The sequence below is a fragment of the Lactuca sativa genome, chromosome 6, assembly GCF_002870075.4.
Source record: "Lactuca sativa cultivar Salinas chromosome 6, Lsat_Salinas_v11, whole genome shotgun sequence".
Taxonomy (NCBI): domain Eukaryota; kingdom Viridiplantae; phylum Streptophyta; class Magnoliopsida; order Asterales; family Asteraceae; genus Lactuca; species Lactuca sativa.
Genome location: NC_056628.2, coordinates 41,664,113 through 41,686,244, shown reverse-complemented (window position 1 = coordinate 41,686,244; position 22,132 = coordinate 41,664,113).

Here is a 22,132-nt window from a genome sequence, read left to right as displayed (position 1 = left end):
ACGCGTAGGTGAGATTATGCTCTACAACTTCCATTTAGACTCCGTCGGCTAATTTTGACTTTATTTTTATTATATTATTTTTAGTAGGCCGGGACAGGAAAACTCCGTTAGAAATTCATAACTTCTTCATCCGACGTCCGTTTTCGTCTGTCTTTTTACCGTTGAACTACTATCGACAAGATCTTCGATTCTCGTTTAGATTGTTTCGACTAGAAATCACTCGATCTCATAATCGAACTTTGGGCTGCATACTGCTAAGTTGAAACTTCGAAAAATCATAACTTCCTCATACGAAGTCAGATTTAGACGTTCTTTTTATGCACGCTCTCGGTTTAATGTATTCTATGAATTTCGTTTGGATTGCTAAGGCTAATTATTACTCTATCGTAAATTCACTATTTACGTTGCGCTGCGTCGTGCCGGTTCTGTCGCGAAACTTCGACATGTCATAACTTCTTCGTTATAACTCGGATTTCGACATTCTTTATATATCCGGAATCCTTGTCACGACCACTACAAATTAGTTAAGATTATTCATTCTAAATAATCTTTTATCAAAAAGTCACTTTTGATGCTTATCGTCTCTAAATTGACTAGCCCAGATCTACAGGCGTTACAATTATCTCCCCCTTAGGATGATTATGTCCCAGAATCATCAACGAAAATAGGGCTTGTATAATGATTCCATATGTTATCTTTCCGTCCTAAGTAATAACCGTAATATATATGTTTCTTCGAACGTGTATCTAACTCTTGGACTTCTTGACAGCAGGCGATGCTCAATCTTACACCTGCTCCTCGTACTATGTTGGACTTTCAATTGTAACCTTCGAGTTACAAAATAAATCCTTATTGAGGACTCCTTCTTCTTAGAATAAGTACTTTCCTTCATTTATTGTAATAGACTGATGGGTCATGTTCTAATGACCTTTCATCGTATGATGCAACGCTTAGACTCAAGTCTCTTAGAGTCAAATTTCAGAATGGAATATACCTTCCTTCATATTCTAATGTGATATAATTACATTTTTTAGCATGTAACATTTCTAGCTACTAACTTTTTTTAACAACGAGCGTGATACTATTGATCGCATTGATTTCAATCTTCTGACTTAAGTCAGATGTTACATCGAACTTGGTTCTCTGAACCATGTAACAAACTCATCATATTCGGACTCAATTTGATATGACCACTAGGGTCGAAATAACAATCATCTTACTAGTCATTACCGAAACAATGATAATGACATACTTGATTAAAATGGAATCAATTACTAGCTTCTTGGAAACCTTATGACTTTCCCTGATACAAGTGTGAGTCTTGTGCTTCCGGTAGTATAGGGCTCTACTACCATTCACACCTACTCATACTCGTCCCAAGTATTGTCTCACAGTCCCCAAGTTTTATCTCCTAAAATCACAAAACAATTTAATTCATATGAATGTGTCCAAATAATCATAAAAATTTCCCTAGGCTCTACTAGGACTTCTTTCATGCGTATCTTCAATCATCAATCATGCTTCGATTCGATTGGTGATGGAAATGCTAGATGATGGGACAACTTCAAGAATTACGCCAACCGTTCCATCATCCTGCCAATCGAAGGTGTACTTCAGACGTATTGTACTCCTTTAAACATATTGTTATTTTATCAGACATATTCTAAAGGCAAGATACCACTTACGATATCTTCTGATAGGTGCCATTCAATACATCAGATAACAAAACCAGGGTTTATATTATTTCTTGAAACTATTACACAAAAGTTCAAGTTCACTATATACTATGCCTCTAATAGGCTACACCATAAGTTACTATTCACACTGCTACTTTATAACTTGATCTTTGGATATAAAATCCTCATCCTTGATTGCTCGCATTATTGTTTGCTTCATCGAGGATCATTTTAAATGCTCTTGTCTTTGTCTTTGGTGATGCATTTAGTCTTGCTCCCTCATTCTTCTTCTGGCAGTCCTTAGATAAATGCCCTTCTTCTCGGCATTCATAGCACACCCTTTTGCTTGATACACACTTGTTGGCGTAATGCCCTGTCTTTCCACATTTGTAGCAAGTCACCTCTTCGTCGCATCTCTCATAGTTCTTCAGTAGTACACTTGGCTTTGTAACTCTCATCGGGCATTCTTGCTTGAAGTGTCCCTCTTTACTACCCTTAAAGCAAACTTCTTCCTCGGTTGGGAATTCATGGGCATAGTGACCAGTCTTTCTGTATTTGAAGCAGGTCACTTCCTTAGGGCATCTCCCGTTGTGTTTTCTTCCATACTTGTCACACCATTTTGCTTCACCTACTCCTCCAGACTTTGAGAACATGTTGTTCTTGTCAGACCTTGAAGACCCCTCAAATTTCCTCTTCTTGCCAACTTCAACCTTGTTGGCGATACTATTGTTGATCACTTCTTCGACTGACTTAGCAACCCTGATACTTATCTCAAGAGTAGGTGCCTGGAGTACTAGCACACTAAGTTCATCCTTACTTTGTTGAAGTAAGCGCCTTCTTTCTTCCATCTTTGGATCCAACATCATTCGCACCATTGCGTATACTCCCGCCATCGTGATTGGCTCAGGTGTAACTGTTAGTTCTGGTGCACTCCCAATCACTTGTGGCTCAGACTGCGTGTTGTCGTTTCCCAATCCACTTTGTGTGCTTGCCATTTCGATTTATACACCAAATTAGGCGAATTTAGATCTCTATCATGATATACGTTCAAATCATCCTTATCACTCCGAAACGTTTACATGTTAGTTCTAATATCATAGTCGTATGCTTAGAATCCTAAACACATAAGGTTTCCAGATCTGGTTGGCAACAAACTGTAGATCCGAACAAATAATATCATATATGGCAAACATATAACATTTAGCACATAAATGCATTTTAGACATCTTTCCTAAAATAAACTAGTGCTTGTGTCTAAAATATAGCAGACACTCATCTCACAATCTTCACTTAGCATTCTAAGTTTAAGTCTAAAAATCCTACAAAATCCTAGTTCGCTTAAACTAATGCTCTGATACCAACTGTGACATCCCCGTTTTCACGGCCAGAAAAGACCGATTTGTTTATGCTTTGTTTTATAAAATCAAAGTAATCCTTTGATTAAAAGAGTTGCAGAATTTGTTCCCAAAACAAAATTTGATAAAATTTATCAAAACATTTCTTAAAGAAATGTATTTTCATTATATAACAAAGTCACAGGATGTCATGTTCCGATACAGACCAAAAGCATAAACAGAACTTACATTTATCTATAATGATTTACATTTCCTTTACTCACTCAGTGTAATTTAGCATCGTATCGATACATGTGATATAAATATATTGAGTGGGTCAGGTTGGGAAACCTGGTGAGCATATAGGGTTTTCAACCCACAATAAAATATTATATTATATTTAATCATCAAACAATCAACCAAATTACCCACCCCCATTATCTCCTTTTATTTCTTAAAGATTTACCCTAAGAATCAGCTATTCCTCGTTCATTTATTCCTAAGGATTGACCTAAGGAATCGACACGAAATCCATCGTTTCTAGGGTTTTCTCAATAAGCACTAAATCGATAGTTACCAAGGTTTATCTTGTTTATTGACAGTATCGTTTTTGGGACTCCTCTCGTAATACAAGGTAATGGGTTTTTAGAGTACACCGGTGAACATAAAGTCCATAACACCTACAAGTTGCGAGCCTACTAGTGTTCCACTGGACTGTCTAGAATAGTCCGTGGTTGTCATCCCTATTCTGCTGAATGACGGGGCTATCGTTTAGGTAAAGGTTTCACTCATTTTTCACCTGTCACACCCATCTCATGATCTATATCATCTTTCGTCTCATCCTCAAACTCATATTTCCTCACACACCAACTATTTCATCTACCCATGTTCTACCCAACATATTTGTAGATATAAATTACATATATAGTTTAAATCATTTAAAAACCTATATAATACATTCATTCAACATCCATCTCAAGTAAACAAACAATATATATATATATATATATATATATATATATATATATATATACACACACACACACACACACATAACACGTATTTTATAACAAATACTTCATATCTATGTTTAAGGTGAAAGTAACTACACACTCACTTGATTAGACGATGCTCGGACAACACTACTGCTCTTCAAGTACTATTCTTTTGATGTAACTGGGATTTCTTCCAAAAACCGGGCTTCTCGCGGGTAGAGCTTCGGCTCGAAACTCTTTTCTTCTTGGGATCTTCGGGGCTTCGGGTTTCGGGCTGATACCGCGGCTTCGGGGGTATAACTTGCACGTAAAACGAGGTAATATGGGTGAGAGAGAAGAGATTTGGCAACCATAAACGGCTGGACTCGAATTCCATTTATAGGAGGGGTCTGGCCCTTGAACGCGACACGTTCCCTCCTGGTACGCAGTGCGTTCGTCGAACGTTGCGTGTTGGAGCGGGGTTTGGTCTCTATCCGATATGAGCTCCGAGTCAGCAGAGACATGGCCAATCTGAGGCCTAGCAACGAACGCGGGGCGTTCCCTTCTGACATGCCTCGGTTTGCGTGCCTCAAACTTCATAAATTCATAACTTTCGCATACGAGATCCGTTTTTGGCGTTCTTTATATCCACGCGTAGGTGAGATTATGCTCTACAACTTTCTTTTAGACTCTATCGGCTAATTTTGATTTTATTTTTATTATATTATTTTTAGTAGGCCGGGACAGGAAAACTCCGTTAGAAATTCATAACTTCTTCATCCGACGTCCGTTTTCGTCTGTCTTTTTACCGTTGAACTACTATCGACGAGATCTTTGATTCTTGTTTAGATTGTTTTGGCTAGAAATCACTCGATCTCATAATCGAACTTTGGGCTGCATACTACTAAGTCGAAACTTCGAAAAATCATAATTTCCTCATACGAAGTCAGATTTAGACGTTCTTTTTATGCACGCTCTCGGTTTAATGTATTCTATGACTTTCGTTTGGATTGCTAAGGCTAATTATCACTCTATCGTAAATTCACTATTTACGTTGCGCTGCGTCGTGCCGGTTCTGTCGTGAAACTTTGACAGGTCATAACTTCTTCGTTATAACTCGGATTTCGGCATTCTTTATATATCCCGAATCCTTGTCACGACCACTACAAATTAGTTAAGATTATTCATTCTAAATAATCTTTTATCAAAAAGTCACTTTTGATGCTTATCGTCTCTAAATTGACTAGCCCAGATCTACGGGCGTTACATATTCATACATAACTTTGCGTCCCAACATTCTCCCCCTCAAAGTTAGGAATGAATGGTCTGCTTCAATCTTCCAAAAATGAGCAACTTCACGAACTTAGCCTCAAGCGTGACACATGTAGAGATGAACTTCAAATCTTCAATTCTTCAATGATCTTCCAATCCGGGTTATAGAGTGTGAGTCCTTACAAACCGAGCATCAAAAGACAATTAGGAGTATCCAAGCCTCCACAAGATTACCCAAATTTGAGCATAAAAGCAAACTTCAAAAATCTTCAATAAGTCCAAACCCATTATGAACCGAGAAAACCCAAAACACTTCCAAATCTCCAATCGAATCACTTCGTAAATTTCGTTGCTCAAGGTCACTTCGGTCTTTACGTCTGCGTAATATGAAAAATTCAACTTTCGAATTCTCATATTTAATTATCTCCCCTTTTTTATAATAAAAAAATGATTATAAAACCAAAAAGGAATAAGAAAGCACTCAAATTCGGAATTTTTCTATAGAAAACTCCCCTTAACACATGGCATAAACGTTTTGCATAAATCCGGAAATCCAAAAATATTTCAATTTTCGAATATGATTTATTCACGGACCGCCTTTAACAAATTTTCAAAATTTTGGGTAGAAACTATCAATTTTAAAACTCTACAGTGACCTGGTGTGCCGAAAACAGCAAATGCGAAACTTTACCCCAACTGCAAAATTTGGCATAAAGTGTTAATTCTCAGTAACTATAGGGGTTTGTTTCGAAAATATTCTCAGTTTTTCGGAATTTTCAGCCTATCATAGAAACTAGATAAATTCTGCCATTTCGCATAAACTATAGGGATTCAAAATGAAAATTCGGCATTTAACACCATTTTTGTTTCCATGTCGAAGGTGGGTAAAATATGTCAATTTGTTGATAGTTGAGGGATTCGAATCGACACTATTTGCTTCTTCTTCAACTGTACTTCGTTATCAGATGTGTTGTATCGTGCTTCGACTATAACAAGTCAATACCCAATTCAAAGGTATCTTCGACTGCTAATTACTCGATTTTGAGACCTTCCCAATTGATATCCAAATCAGTGACCTTCGTTCTCAAGCCACAACCTTCGCTATCGATGCAAACTATAAACCCATAGTGAAGGTACCAAATCTCGATCCATAGATGTCGAAATCGATTTCAAACAAAAATACTATTGACCCCAAAATCGAACGTTCGACATCAAAATCACAGCTTTCCCAGTCAATCCCATTTGATTTGTTTGACCTCTAAACTCCAAAACGAGACCACAGATAACAAATCTCAATCCAAAACGATTGTTCGACCCGTAAATCACGAACTCAATTTTGATTCTTGAACACTGACTTCAATTCGTTTCCAGATTACATTACCATAAGTCAACATTGCGTTTGACCAAACATCGCTTTTGACCTCAAACATGAATTCACAATGTCGACTCCAACTCAAACACATTCGATCTCAACATTCCTTCTGTTCTCAATTTATTCCAGTAGACATTCGACATCAACATTGACAATGAAGAGTTCGATTTCCAAATCATTAACCAAGTGTCGAACAAAAAAACCATCAAAACCATCGTAACCTTCGATACCAAGAACAGAAACACAACCCAATTCGAAATTAAACCCCAAATCAAGCTTGATTTTGACATCAACAACCCAAATACAAATTGTATCTTCAAATTTCAACCTCGAATTCATTGATTCAACACTTAAAATTCTATTTTAACTTTCTTCTGAGTTTGAATTTTCGAAATCAAAAGTCAACCAACACGAAATTGAATATTCTAACATCAAATTTCAGATCAAAAAGTGTTTAAACAACTGTTCTTCATCATATTCAAGTGTTCTTGACAATATTCATCCAAATCAAAGAGCCAATTTTCGATTTCTTAGCTTTTACTTGATCATAATTGATTTTTGGGATTGAACACAACTAATTTAATCGATTCACAAGTTTAGAATCACAAACAACTTCTAATCAATTAACAAAATCGTTGAAATGAAAACTGGAACTCAAGAACACTCGTGATCAATAAATCGAGACATGTTCTTCAGAGGGTACAACTGATAAAGCGTCGTATGACAAGGATCATTGACCAACATCGATTTAGCTTGAATGGATTTAAGAGTTTATTGGGCTCACATATTTAAGAAATTGGTTCGAAAACACTCATGGACTCAATAAACTTCATGAACAGTAACCTATCGAAATTATGGGCTTAAGATATCAAGTAACAGTAATGGATCCATTAAATGATTTTTGGGCTTAAAAACAAACATGAACAATAATGGATCTAATATGATTTTGGGCTAATTCTTGATTCAAACGAATAATTGAAATTTGAGAATCGAATCAAACAAAAGAATAGGATTGGATCGGGCTTGATCAATGACAAAATTTATTGGATCATAACAAATGGTTTTTTCAAAAAAAAAAAAGATCCAATGAGTCAAAATGATAAAAAATTAAAAAAAACAAGCACAAATGAAAGAGATTTTGAGAGATCATTAGGAGACTCATCGTAAACGTTCAAATTGTGTTGAATGTAGGCAAACCAAGAGCCGTTTCTTCAAAAAAATCATTTTAATCTTCAAAGATCCGCTCTGATACCAATTGATGTTAACTATGAGCATTGATTTGGCATGCAGAATTAAATGAACACAAATAACACAGTGATTTTTTGTGCTAAAAGATGTATTTGATCATAGTAAATGAGTACACAAAAGGAACTAGTCTAGAATTTTATAAATATCTCACTCACTAGTCACTATGAACTACATCTCTTAAGCACTCCTCTACAAGTGGTATGAAACCCATTATATACAGAGGTGTTTACATGTCTCTCTCTCTTTCTCTTGCTCTCTCTCTCTCTCTCTCTCTCTCTCTCTCTCTCTTTCTATATATATATATATATATATATATATATATATATATATATATATATATATATATATATCATGTCACAAGGCACCACTACCACATGCAAGTAGGTCTACAAGAGTCAAACTATTACAAAATCATCCATGCATAACTTTGCACCCCATGGAGTTGATCATGTTCTATTTATATGGGACAATTAAGTCAGGCTTTGGGCCAGGCCAACTAGCAAGGAGTTGGGTAAGGTCTCCTTAGGTCACCAGGCGAGCGTAAGGAGCAGGAGCTAGGAGAGCGCCAGGAACAGGCACTAGGCAAGCGCTAGACAAGGTTGGCATACGAGCTCCAAACCAGGCTGGCGTGCCAAGTGTTGATGTCTGGGTCATGCTAGTGGACCACACGTTAACAAGTCCCCCCCCTAATCCGATATTATTGGTGTGCGGCCTATGACATTGGACTGGAGACAGTCAAAGCAATAATGCATTAAGGAGATAAAAAGAACGAACGAACCTTGACCACGAGAGGCATAGTGTTGCTTAATGGGCTTATGCAACACTGGTTGGCTTGATACTCATTTCTTCTAAAAAGTATGATCTGATCGATGCGATGCAACATAGTTGTTGCTGGTAATGTGAGGCATTGCAGGGCGACTAATAATGTTATGCAAAAGAAGGTTGATATGTGACAATGGTGTGGATAAGATGCTAGGACAAAGTAGTTGAGAAGCGCAACCTCGTTATACAGCCTCTAAGGTTGCTATTCGACGCGTCTGTTGTGCCAAGCTTCGTGGTTTGTAAAGCAAATGAAACATACTCGATCCATGGTTCCTACCTCCTAGTCATGCCCAAAAGTTGTCCATAGAAACACCGTCTACGAAAACACACATGCTATGGAGAGGGGGGATGAGACCAATGGCCAGTTCCGGGTAACAGGTTATATTTCTATGCCCAGGGGGAAACTTTGGGTGAGTGGACAGCAATACACAGTTCGTGAGTCCCCTGTAAATGCTTTATTGACCAAGATTTGCTCCACGAGCTTGTTGTTGGCACACTCTGACTGTCGCGACACTAGAGTACTTGGATACCTGAAAAGACAACACAATCAAATCATAAGTCGATTCGAATTCTCTATCGCAATTGTTTCGAAATGCTCTGCGGAGTGGCAGCGATAGCGTACTACTCTTCTCCCTCCTTATTTTTAAAAAAAAATCCAGTGGACTGAGCTTCAACACTTATTCAAGGCAACTATTTTGTTGAGCGAGGTCGAAGCGTGTGGAGGCGTAGCTCGACTGATTTTGCCTTAAGCTTCCTTGCTCTGGTCTTGGATGGTTTAGAGGAGGTGTTAGGAATTGCTACTTGCTCTGTAGGGTGCTAAGATTCGAAGGATTATCTCTTTTTTCTAAGTGAGAGTTTATTTGTACTCAACCAGAGTTCTTTAGCTTTGTCCCAGGAGTTCACACTTGCAAGCTCGGGGCTCGTCTTTCCTTTGAGTCCTTAGCCTGTATTTTCAGGCGGAGACCTTGGCTGGTTCCTTCTAATGAACCTTGACTGGTCCGTTTTGCTAGCGTACACTTTTTAGCTAAATTTTTCTAGTTACCTTTTAATACTTTGTTCTAAGTGTTAAGCCAAGGAGTATTGCACTCTGGGCCTTGTCATCTAAGTTAAGCCGAGATCATGACCTCGAGGCGTTTAGGACTTAGGTATTTTATATCAAGGGAAAGGTAGCAAGTCTTTAAAGCCTTTATCCATGTCGTGGTCAAAGGTCATGGTCCTTTGAGTTAGATTTACATGTTTAGGGAAAGGTTATGATCCTTTGAAGCCTATTGGTTGCATTCTCGCATCGATTTCACTCAAGTGATGTCGATGATTGGTCCTTGTTGTCACTCGGTAAATGTGCACAACTTCTTACTGAAATGATATCAAGCTTGAATAATCTTTGACACGAAAATGGGAAGAGCTAACTGACGGGATGTGATTATCCACTTGGAGTTAGATCACATTTCCCTCGCCCTTGCTGTGTCTTATTCTATCTTTCTCCTTACTCTAGGAGTAAAAGTGGCGTTGATTGTGTGCGTTCTAAGTCTGGGGGATGGGCCTCCCGTCTTGTGCTTCCAAGACACAAGTTTCATTCTGGTACGTCTCTACTATCCGGTCGGTACATCAGAGCTGTCTAGGCCATGCCCCATGATCTAACATCAACAAGTTCTCCTGATGATAACATACAGACCAAGGCTGCCATACGAATATGCAACATGGATGTCATATTCAAGGTGTTTCTTGCATGGGTTGTACCTAGCCGATTCCCCCCTCCCCAGTCTGATGTGGGTAGCATAGGTAGTTGTATCATACTATGATGTTTATGGTGCTAAGCATGGAATAGGCTTGTGACGTGCAACTTATATTGCACGACTTAGCAAAATGGTCTGGGCTTAGCAACTAGTGATCATGGAGATGTCACGCGAGAGAGTGTTATGTGGAAGACATCGGGCTTAGCAGCCATCGATCATGAATACTTCATGTGGGATGGCATTGCGTGGATATGGATCGACCTTAGAAGCTAGTGATCATGAATACATCTCGTGGAATGGAATTATGTTGGAAATGGATCGGGCTTAGCAGCTAGTAATCGTGAATGCTTCACGCAGAATAGCATCGTGTGGAAACAGATCGAGCTTAGCAGCCAGCGATCATAAATACTTCACGCAACAATAGCATCATGTGGAAACGGATGGGCATAGGTTGTGAGCCTTCTAGCCTTGTTCGCGAAGCACGTCATGATAATGGAGTTAGGCTGAGAAGCCAAGTGATCTAAGGCAAATGTTATGACCTTATGATCCATGTAGGTGTAGCAGGCTCGCAATGATGGAGTCAAGCTAGAAGGGCAAGCGACTTAGGGTTAAGATATTGAACCTTACATGCTGAGGTTACCACTATAATGGAGTCGAGCTAAGAAGCCAAGAGACTTAAGGTAAAGGTTATGTCTAAAACTTTAGCAAGATTATGCTTAGTAGCCTTCGATCTATGTGTCCAACCCGGGTGATCGGTTTGGTCCTGAATGTAAAGTCAATTGATGCTTTATTGCACCGTTAGTTGTAGTGACAATCAATGCCTCACTTTATTGGCTCTTTTTTCGAGAGCTGAGGCTACTTGGAACTGAATAACTAGGCTGATGAGAGCTAAGTAGTGAGACTACCTGGAGCTAGTCGACACGACTACTGGGAGTCGGGTTGCGCGGTTCCTGAGCTGGGTAGCAGGATTGCCTAGAGCTAGTCAACACGACTGTTGTGACCAGTCACAACTGAAAGTTCACCATAGAAACACCATTTGAGGAAAAATGCACATACTCCGGCGAGGTGGATGAGATCCGCAACTAGCACCGGGTAGCGAGTTATATTTCAATGCCAATTAGGGGAAACTTTGGGTGACTGGTCAACAGTGCACACTCCGCATGTCCTTGCAAATGCTTTATAGACCGAGCTTCGCTCTACGAGCTTGCTGTCGGTGCGTTCTGAGTTTCGCGACGCTAGAGCAATTATCTGAAAAGATAACGCAATCAGATTTTAGCTAGTATGTTTTCTTGGTATCATAAACTAATTAAGCTTACAATCGCTTCGAAGCAATTCGCGGAGTAGTAGCAGCGGTAGCATACTACTCTTCTCCCCCCTCTCTTTTTTCGAAGAAATCGGGTGAGTCTGGACCGTAATGCTTATTCTGAAAGAGTATTTTATTTAACGGAGCTAGTGGTATTCGAGTGCCAAGTGGCTGACTCTTTACTTATAATACGAGTATTTTTTTGTTGAGCTAACTCATTAAAAATATGATTTAATGGGAGACCAGAAAGCTGTTACAGTCCAAAAACTGTTGGGCTAAAAAAGAATTCTTCCGACCAGTTGGAAGAGCCCAAGATAAAATATAAGAAGCCAAAAATGAGTTGTTGGATCCCATTTAAAATACTTGGCCCAATTATTTTCTTTTTTTTTGTTTGCATAAATTGATTACGTGAAGAAAATTGGTAGTAGGGTACTAAATGTGTGGGGTCCATTTGTAAACCTAGAGGAGCCCACTTGTAAATTCAGCAGCCTAAAAACTTTTTCTTTTATTTTCTTTTTTGTGTTATGAACGTATTGGACACCAATACTACCTTTAGGGCCCAACCTTTTTTCTTGTATTAGTTTGGGTGAAAAAGTTCTCATTCTAGATGGATTTCCCCTCGTTCTCACGATCTATCACAAAGATGCCAAAAGATCATCGATGATCTGTGATGGAAGGATGACGGTGGTGAGTAGATCGGAGCGGCAAGGTCGTTGCTAGCGCTGACAAGTAGTGATTTCTAGCAACGTTGATATGATATATCAACGATGATGAGGGAGTAGCAGGCATTGACCAATGGTACTTTGGATCATCTCGTCACTGGCGATGCATGAGGAGAGTCCAACAGACTAGAAGACGTTACCGGGGTAGCAAGGGTGACATTTGTTCTCGGAGACGCCTATTGAAGTCGGAGCTATTTCGACAGATGAAAACAGTATATCAAAGGTGCCTTGTTAGCTCCTATCGGATAGTGGTTAGTCAGACTAGCAGGCGGTAACCGGCTGTATGCAGCTCCTATCGGCGTCGGTATCGGGAAAAGGAGGTCGGCAACTGATGTTGGTGGTGGTGAACTGGATCGTTGGATTAGTTTCGTTGGAGCTGCTATTATAGTAGGTCGCCCCATGCTTTTCGGAAGCATATCGTCGGCGATCTAGAGGCGATCGGAGATGAAGATAGTCGGAGGTGAAGAACAACCAGATGCCATCAACCACAACGACCGGAGGTGTTCTGGTCATGGTTTTCAATGGAGTTGTTGTTGCATCCTTGACTTTTGTGTTCATATTGTGATTTGAATGAAAATGATGAAGTTGATCTAGAGATCTAGGTTAAAACAGAATAGACCTTGAGATGTGTGTGTGTGTGTACGTGTGTGTACGTGTGTGTGTGTGTGTCAGAGAGAGAGAGAGAGAAAGAAAGAGAGAACGAAGCAGATCTAGAGATCTGAATGTTCGGTAAGCAGATCTTGGCGAAACCTGAACGGATTTGGACAGATAATGGTAGAAATAAACATATCTTAGCAACCTGGAGGCGAAGAACCATAGATCTGAGCAAATCGAAGTTGAAACTGAGGTTGATACCAAGAGAGGATAACTATTCGCTCTTGGTCACACGGATTGTGCCAAATGTTGAGTGTGCTTAGTATGTCAGGTAATCTGTGTTGGATCCGGATTGGAGATCTAGAAGTGGTGTCGTCAACGAGTCTCCGACGAGATACCTAAGTTGCAGTCACATCGAAGTCGTTAGAGTTTCACCAGGGACTGTGCCCCAGGAGAAAGCTCTAATGATCAAGTTAAATCGGTTGGTAGAGATGAGATGGTTCTCCCTAGCTGAAGATAACCATCTTGGTGTGCAGGGTGTGTGTTTGGCCATGGAGGATCATCTGTAGGGCTTAAAAGATCTAGGGTTTCAAATCCATCCTCATGGAGGAGATCATGGGGTCACCAGGCGAGCACAAGGAGCGGGCGCTAGGCAAGTTCCAGGAGTAGGTGCCAGGCGAGTGCTAGACAAGGTTGGCAGGCGAGCGCCAGGCAAGGCTAGCGCGCCAAGACTTGACGTCTGGGCCATGCTAATGGACCATACGTTAATAGTTAACTTAAAAAATAATCTTAGTTGCTTATTTTTATGTACATGTTGGTATATATTCGACTTTCTTTACGTTTTGATGTAAATTGTGTATTTTTTTCGTTTTTATTTTAATGTACGCTTCTTGTGTATGAGTTTGGACACATATATAATGTTCTCAGTTGACGTTATAGATTGAAGTTAGTGAATGGTACTAACCTTTGTGGGATGTTTCCATCGACACTTGCCGCCCTTCAACTTTATGAAATGTACTTTCCAGGTTTCTAATTTGTAAAATGTCACTCAATGATACAAATTTTTATCATGATAATCGTCAAAATTCAAATTAGAAAATGTATTGTCGCTACAACGCCCGACTGACATATACTAATTGAATATTAAAAATCACTATAAGGATTAAGATGTGTTCTTATATAATACATTTCCATTTCCATTATAAATTATAATTTTATTACTTCTCTTACTTGTTATAGTTATAAAGTGTTAAGAGTTTATCTAAAATGTTTGTTTATCTAGGATATTGGATTTATCTATGGAAAGTATTTAACATTTGGAAAGTATTGGTCTTTCTAGGTGTAACTATATATATGTAACTATATACATCATAGTCCATAATATTTATATGCGTAATAAGGAAAAAAAAATTATATATGAAAGTTCCATAACGATGGTTTCGGTTCGGTTTTCGTGCACCAACTAATCTTCCGCTGCAAACATGAGGTTATGTCTCATATCCCGAGTCACTATAGACGAACCTCCATAACCACATAAGCTGAATATTGTTAGGATTTAAAAATTATTTAAAATAAGAATGGATTATAAAGTTGTAATTTAACAATGGCACACCATTTCTTATACACATATTTATACTTACATACATTCATCAATATATACACATACACATATAAAATATGGTGTTAATAACTTTCCCCATTTTTTGTGACATTTATCGGTTAACTCTTATTAATTTTGTGTGTGATATTCCAAACTAAATGAAAAATAATGATACCTAAAAGCTAAATATGAGGGAAAAAATGAAGGCATCAAATTTCAAACATTATTAAAATCTAAAAAACCATATATAAAACAAGCTTTTTTATAATCATGATCTTACATACAACCGTTTTATGTTTGGTAAGATTGTGATCAGAAGATTCTATAAAAATAAAATAGTCTTTAAATTTGTTTGTAAGGTCTTGTTAATGTAATATTCATTATAATTTGATGTTGATTAAGAAATAATGATAGAATACAATTTAATTTCTTAAACAATAACCATTATTCTTGTAGATGTCAACCACAAAAAATAGGGAGAAAACATGTAACATATAAAATTTACTTTCTTAAACAAAAACTATAATTCTTACAAATGTCAACCGCAACATATAGTTAAAAAGAAAACATCTAAAGTAGAAAAAGAAACAAAGTCATCGTGACCATGTACACATCAAGATGATAGATTACAAAAGGAGTAACCTTGAGGCATTGTAAGTTTTTCGAGTTCAATGCATTGTGAAGAAAAAAAAAATTGCAAGAAAAATGAAATGATGATACGAAAATCCATTAAACTCTATAGACTTTGATATATGGTGAATTGTTGTTAGAAGACTTAAAACTTGTATATACAATAATTATAGAGGAATGGATTAGATCAGATCAGATGGGGCTACGATCATGCGAACCTTGTTAGGATTTAAATACATATCTTGCTTTAAAGTCATGCCTAGTGAGACCGGAATGATTTTTCGTTTGTAGAATCTTACGATCATAAGATCTAGACAACCATATACAGAGAGTTTAAATATTTTAAAATTTGATATTAAAAAAAAAAAACTTATGATATTAACTTTTACACATTTTAATTTATATGCTTATATTTTATTAATTTTTGGTAGTTTATCTGGATATTATAGTTGTAAGTAAATTAAATATTATTTAGTATAGCATTGTTTACATACTAATAGAGAAAAATGACCATAATAATCATTTTTAATATATTTTATCACAAAATAGCCAAAAGAGTGAAAAATAATCTATATAGCCATAGTTTGCAGACATGACCATCTGCTAAAGCTGACATCATCTGTAATTTTCTTTTTTGGCCAAAACAACAACATTTTAGTAGAGTTTACTACGAAAATCTTAGTTAAACTGCAAAAGGTAATATCGTTAGAGGAAAAAAATTAACATTTTTTTTATTTGGAAAGGTGTGTCTTGTCTTGCCATTTTTGTTGTTGAAAACCATGTATTATTTATGTATATATTCGCATAGTACGTTTGCAAAATCTACTTTTTTTAACTATCAACCCGTCTCAAATCTTTCATATGAACTCTGTTTTGAGTGATTTTTTTTGTGTTATGGTTAGTAAGGGCTAACCGTGAACATATCACACTCCAAATTTAGATTACGGTAAAAAATATATTTTTAGGTCCAAAGTAAGCTCCCTAGTGACAAATATGAAAAATCAACCAACTTTGAACCTTCTTAACTATTTCAAACGAACTTTGTCTAGGGTGATTTTTGTCATTGTTTTCTATACATCAATGACTATCCATAGACATATCACATTCCAATGTGGAGATCTTAAAGTCATATTTTTTTAAGGTTGTAAGTTGGATGGTTGTGTTGTTTAAAGAATTATCCAAATTAAAGTATAAAATACTTATTTCATTACATAGAATAGTGGATCACATATAAAAATACACTAACACTATAACTATAACAATATTAAAGTTAGAGAGGGGGTAGCACTACCAATACATTGTTCTGTAATTCTCCTTGATGAGTAGGCAGTAAAGTGGTCCCCTTTTCAGTTTGGTATACAACTGAATAGACAACGAATTCCAATAAGTTTTTGTCTTCAGAAATGAATAAAAGATTGTAGATCGACGAGATTTTGTAGGGATATGTGGGTGGGATATTTAGATTTCAAGACTAGATTTTCCCGCCTATATCATTTGGATGTAACCTAAAATTTGAAGTTAGATATGGATGGAATGATGGGTGCGTGTGAGCTTGGTGTCATCAGTTTTGATTCCCCTTGAACGAGACAATATCACCAACATTTTTGTTTGGCTCGATAATACTCACCTTTCTACACTCAATCGATGGGTGATGTGGAAATATGTTAATGAATTTGTTTTTATAGACAATGTACCGCAAGTTAATATATTATTTGCTAGCATAGTTGAATTTTTTATGGTATATAAATATGAAAAAAAGTGTTATAGTGTTTTGGAGTGTTCGGCTCCACAACTCGTTACCTTCTTATCCGTGTGTAATTGTTTTGGTTTCCTAGCCTCTGGTTAGTTTTTAATATATTACATCTGTTTAAAATTTTTGAAATTAACAAGATTGTGAATCACTTGCATGTTAAACGATCTCATTGTTGTTATTGCGTTTCCACATGGCACACCACTTATTATTATTATTATTATTATTATTATTATTATTATTATTATTATTATTATTTCATTTTCCACATCTATAAATCTCGTGATGGAGATGTATAGATGTAATTTGTAAAGAATATGTTAGCTTAAACTTTAAAGTTCGACACATGTTTTGCCTAGGCTTGAGACTAGTGCATCCTCCTACGAAGCTTTATCTCAAAACAAGGTATGAGATCACCGTAACGACCCCCCCCCCCCCCCACCCCCCGATCCCGCCGCAAAAAAAGAAACATATGGTTTTCGTAGTCACACATCCCAACCCCAAACGGAAGTCCTTTGGGCTAAAAATGAAATTATATTTTCCTCTAATGACATCACCTTTCGCAGGTTAACTAAGAATTTTTCACAGTCAACTTTACCAAAATGACATTGTTTTGGGAAAGATTGTAAGTAGGATGGTTGTTTTGTTTATAGAATTATCCAAATCAAAGTATAAAACACTTATTTCATTACACAGAATAGTGGATCATATATAAAATACACTAACTTTATAGTTATGACAATATTAAAGTTAGAGAGGGGGCAGCACCACCAATACATTGTTGGTAATTCTCATTGATTAGTAGGCAGTAAAGTGGTCACCTTTTCAGTTCAGTATGCAGCTGAATAGACAATGAATTTCAGTTTATTTTTGTCTTCGGCAGTGCATACAAGATTGTTGATTGACAAGATTTTGTAGGGATATGTGGTTGGGATATTTAGATTTCAAGACTAGATTTTCCCGCCTATATTGTTTGGATGTAATCCAAATTTTAAAGTTAAAGATGGATGGAATGATGGGTGGGTGTGAGCTTGGTGTCATCAGATTCAAGGTGGAGTCCATGAATGTCAACTTGAAGAAAAAGTGTCATTTATTGAATTGTTTGTGGCTTGTTAATGAGCCAAATGATTGGATTTGGAATTGGGAAGGAACATATACTTTTAAAGTCAAAGACACGTCACTTTATCGATGATATAAATCTTCAAGATCATAATCTGGTTATGAGATGGAATCTCTTGGTCCCTCGTTAGGTAAACATGCTTTTGTGGTGTGGTTTGTGTTAGGTTTTCTACGCATCAAATACACTCTAAACTAGGTAGTGGAAAAATCGAAACTATGATACACCCAAGTGTACATGTAACCTATGGATCTATGGTTCCATACTAATTACATCTACCCTAGAAAACCAAAATACAAAGTAAGAATCACATACCTCTTTTGCAGCCAAAGACCTTCGAGCTTGAGCTCTCGTGCGTGCCACCTTGTTTGGACGAGTACGACCCAAACCAAAATCTCTCTCTTGGTTCACACCCAATGAAATAAAAAGAGTCGCATCAAAATAACTACGACGGGATGAACTATAAGGAGAGTTCGTCGATAATGATGGAGAAAGAAGAGGCAAAACTTCAAGCCAAAGAATGAGCAAGGAAGAATGAATCCTTAAGGCCTTATTTATAGCCTCAGATACCTTCCAGGGTTTTATCTGCCAGCCCATGTAGTATGGATAATCCTAAGAACGAAATTCCTTTTATCCTATGGGAATTTTCGTCCACCACACTTTTTTCTAGGGTTCTTGAATATTCTTGATTAATCAATTATTGATTAATCAATTATTGATTAATTGATATTCAAGCCTTCTACTAATCAAACTGTTAATTAATTTCCTAATTTTTTTCAAATTAGTTTTAATTAAATATTAAATCATAATAATTAATAAACCAATTACTCATTTATTCATTCCATTTAATTTGAGTCCCGAGGGAAACCCAAGAGGACCCTATTGTTATTTAAAATATCACCAATATTTAATGACCTTGGACACACTTTCCAATAGTTTGTTGGATCATATTCCAACTACATGGAACTTTAGTCGGAAAGGTCTTGATCTGGATTCGTTGATGTGCACCTTGTGTTCGAAGAGTGTTGAAAAGGTGGACCATGTCTTCTGGTGATGTTAAGTTATATGCAATGTTTCGCAAAATGTTTTTGAGTGGTCAGTGTTGATTCCCCTTGAACGAAACAAAATCACCAACATTTTTGTTTGGATCGATAATACTCACCTTTCTACAGTCAATCAATGGGTGACGTGGAAATATGGTAATGAATTGGTTTTTATAGACAATTTACCGTGAGTTAATATGTTATTTGCTAGCATAGTTGATTTTTTATGGTATATAAATATGAAAAAAAAGTGTTATAGCGTTTTGGAGTGTTTAGCTACATAACCCGTGACCTTGCTATCTGTGTGTAATTGGTATGGTTTCATAGCCTCTCGTTAGTTTTTAATATATTACATCTGTTTAAAATTTTTGAAATTAACAAGAATGTGAATCACTTGCATGTTAAACGATCTCATGGTTGTTATTGTGTTTCCACATGGCACATCACTTATTATTATTATTATTATTATTATTATTATTATTATTATTATTATTATCATCATCATCATCATCATCATCATCATCATCATCATCATTATTATTATTATTATTATTATTATTATTATTATTATTATTATTATTATTATTATTATTTCCTTTTCCGTATCTACCAATCTCGTGATCGAGATGTATAAATGTAATTTGTAAAGAATATGTTAACTTAAAATTTGAAGTTATACACATGTTTTTCCCAACTCGACACAAGTGCATCCTCCTACGAAGCTGTATCTCAACACAAGGTGTGAGATCACCAAAACGAACCCTGTAACATCCAGAATTTCATGTATGATAATTATGGTTCATTTTTGAAGATATGGGAGGGACTCGACGAGTCGAAGGTCTGACTCGCCGAGTCACGTCGTGTTGATCATGTGGATTTAATGAGAGGACTCGACGAGTCCAAAGGCAGACTCGCTGAGTAGGGTATGGACGGAGAAAACCCTAAGTTTCCGGATTTGGGCCTATTTAAGGGAATTTATGGCCCTAGATGCACCTCATACCCTCTGTGAGAAACCCTAGATCGCCATTGGATCCATGAGAGAGAGTTCTTGTGATGAATCAAGTAATTTGGTGGATCTTTTGAAAGGAGAAGAGTATGATTCAATCAAAGATCGAGGTGAGGCTATGGATCTAGCATCTCCTCTCAAGGAGCTTCTCTGGAAGGTAATAAGCCATACCTTTTCTCATCCTTGTAGTTAGATTTCATATCTGTAGAGTTTTGGGGCTTTTTTCCATTTTGTGCTTGGATTTTTGAGTAGTATGAGTATCAAGGAGTCTAGACCTTAGATATGGACCTTGTGAGGTCCTTAGAGTCTAGATGTTACAACTTTATTCCCTATATGAGAGTTTTTGGACTTAATCATCTCATGAAGAGCATGTATTAACATTTTGGAGTAATAACATCATGCATGAACATAAAGATCGAAGCTTTACGTGATTATTGAGCCTTGAGATGATAAATCTAGTGATTGGAGTGATAGATCTGGCTGAAATCGCCCGAATGAACATTGGGTCTGAATGAACTCGCCGAGTCGATGAGCCGACTCGACAAGTTGATTAGGGTTTGTCCCGAAGAGCTGAGTCATGCGATAACTCGACGAGTTGAGTCGGGCCTTCACGAGACTTCTATGAAAACAGGTGGACTCGACGAGTCATTGGTAGTACTCGGCGAGTCAGGTCAATTTGGGACTATTGACTCGAGTTTAGCTGTTGTTGACTTGGGGTTTGACCAATATGAGTAATGTAGACCATGGAGGGGCAAGATGGTCTTTTGCCCATTCCAAGAGTTAGAGAGAGGAGGGTCAACCTATAGTGAATTTGTGTATGGGCAGAGTATTGATTAGAGATAATTATTCTATGTGTTAGGCGGAGACTAGTTGGAGATTTCGTGTATGACATTATACTAGCCAACTTGCAAGGTGAGTCTTCTCACTATACTTTACCTAGAGTGGTAATTAGAGTTGTGTGACAGATTACTTTATATGCTATATGTATGATGTGATACACTGTATTATTCTGTGTGATTTATGATGTGTATAATTCAGAGTTTACAGAAATAGGGACAGATGGTCCACAAAGTTAGGGCCAGAGGGTCCATAGAGTTTTGGGACTGGAGGGTCCCATAGAGACACATTGAACAGAGAGTCATACAGGGTTATAGCCTCGAGTGGCTAATATGTGTTGTGTGTGGTATTTTGGGGAACTCACTAAGCTTCGTGCTTACCATGTTATGTGTTATGTGTTCCAGGTTGTTCTCGGGATCGCGGGAAGGCGTCGGCATGATTTCTGCACACTGGCATATGATTATGTTTTTGAGAGTATGGGATATGTTTTATTGTGATGACATTGGATACACATGAGAGTTTGAGGATATTATATGAGTTTTATTGTGTTTGCAAAATGAAAAATTGTTTCAAAATTTACGTCGTTACAAGTTGGTATCAGAGCCTTGGTTTGAGGGATTCGGATACACCTTCAGGTATATTTGGACTCAAACTGAGGATTTGAGAAAGGTTTTCAAAAGAAAAGATTTTTCCAAAACGATTAAAAGATTTCAAGAGGAAGCAGAAAAGAGCAGTGTGTACAATCAGCCAGCACCCGAACGGTGATTTTCCAAAATACCCTTACGTTATGTGTTATGAGATATTATGCATGCTAGAGTAGGCTATGTATTCATATTTAGGAGTAGAGTGGCCGGATTTGTGATGCCTTAGCCTATGAGTTGCTTCTATCTGTAATGCACTTTCGAGTATGTGCTGAGTGAGAGTATCCAGCAGGAATCCTTGTAGAGAAGGATTTGTGTAGAGGAGTAATCTAGGAGAGCCTAGATGAGCATTATGGAGCCAATCGAGAGAGTAACTAGATACCCACAAGGGGGTAGAGTTGCAGAGTTCAGTGATATCTTTTGTGTATGAGTAGAGCAAGTGGAGTTATCACCTATAA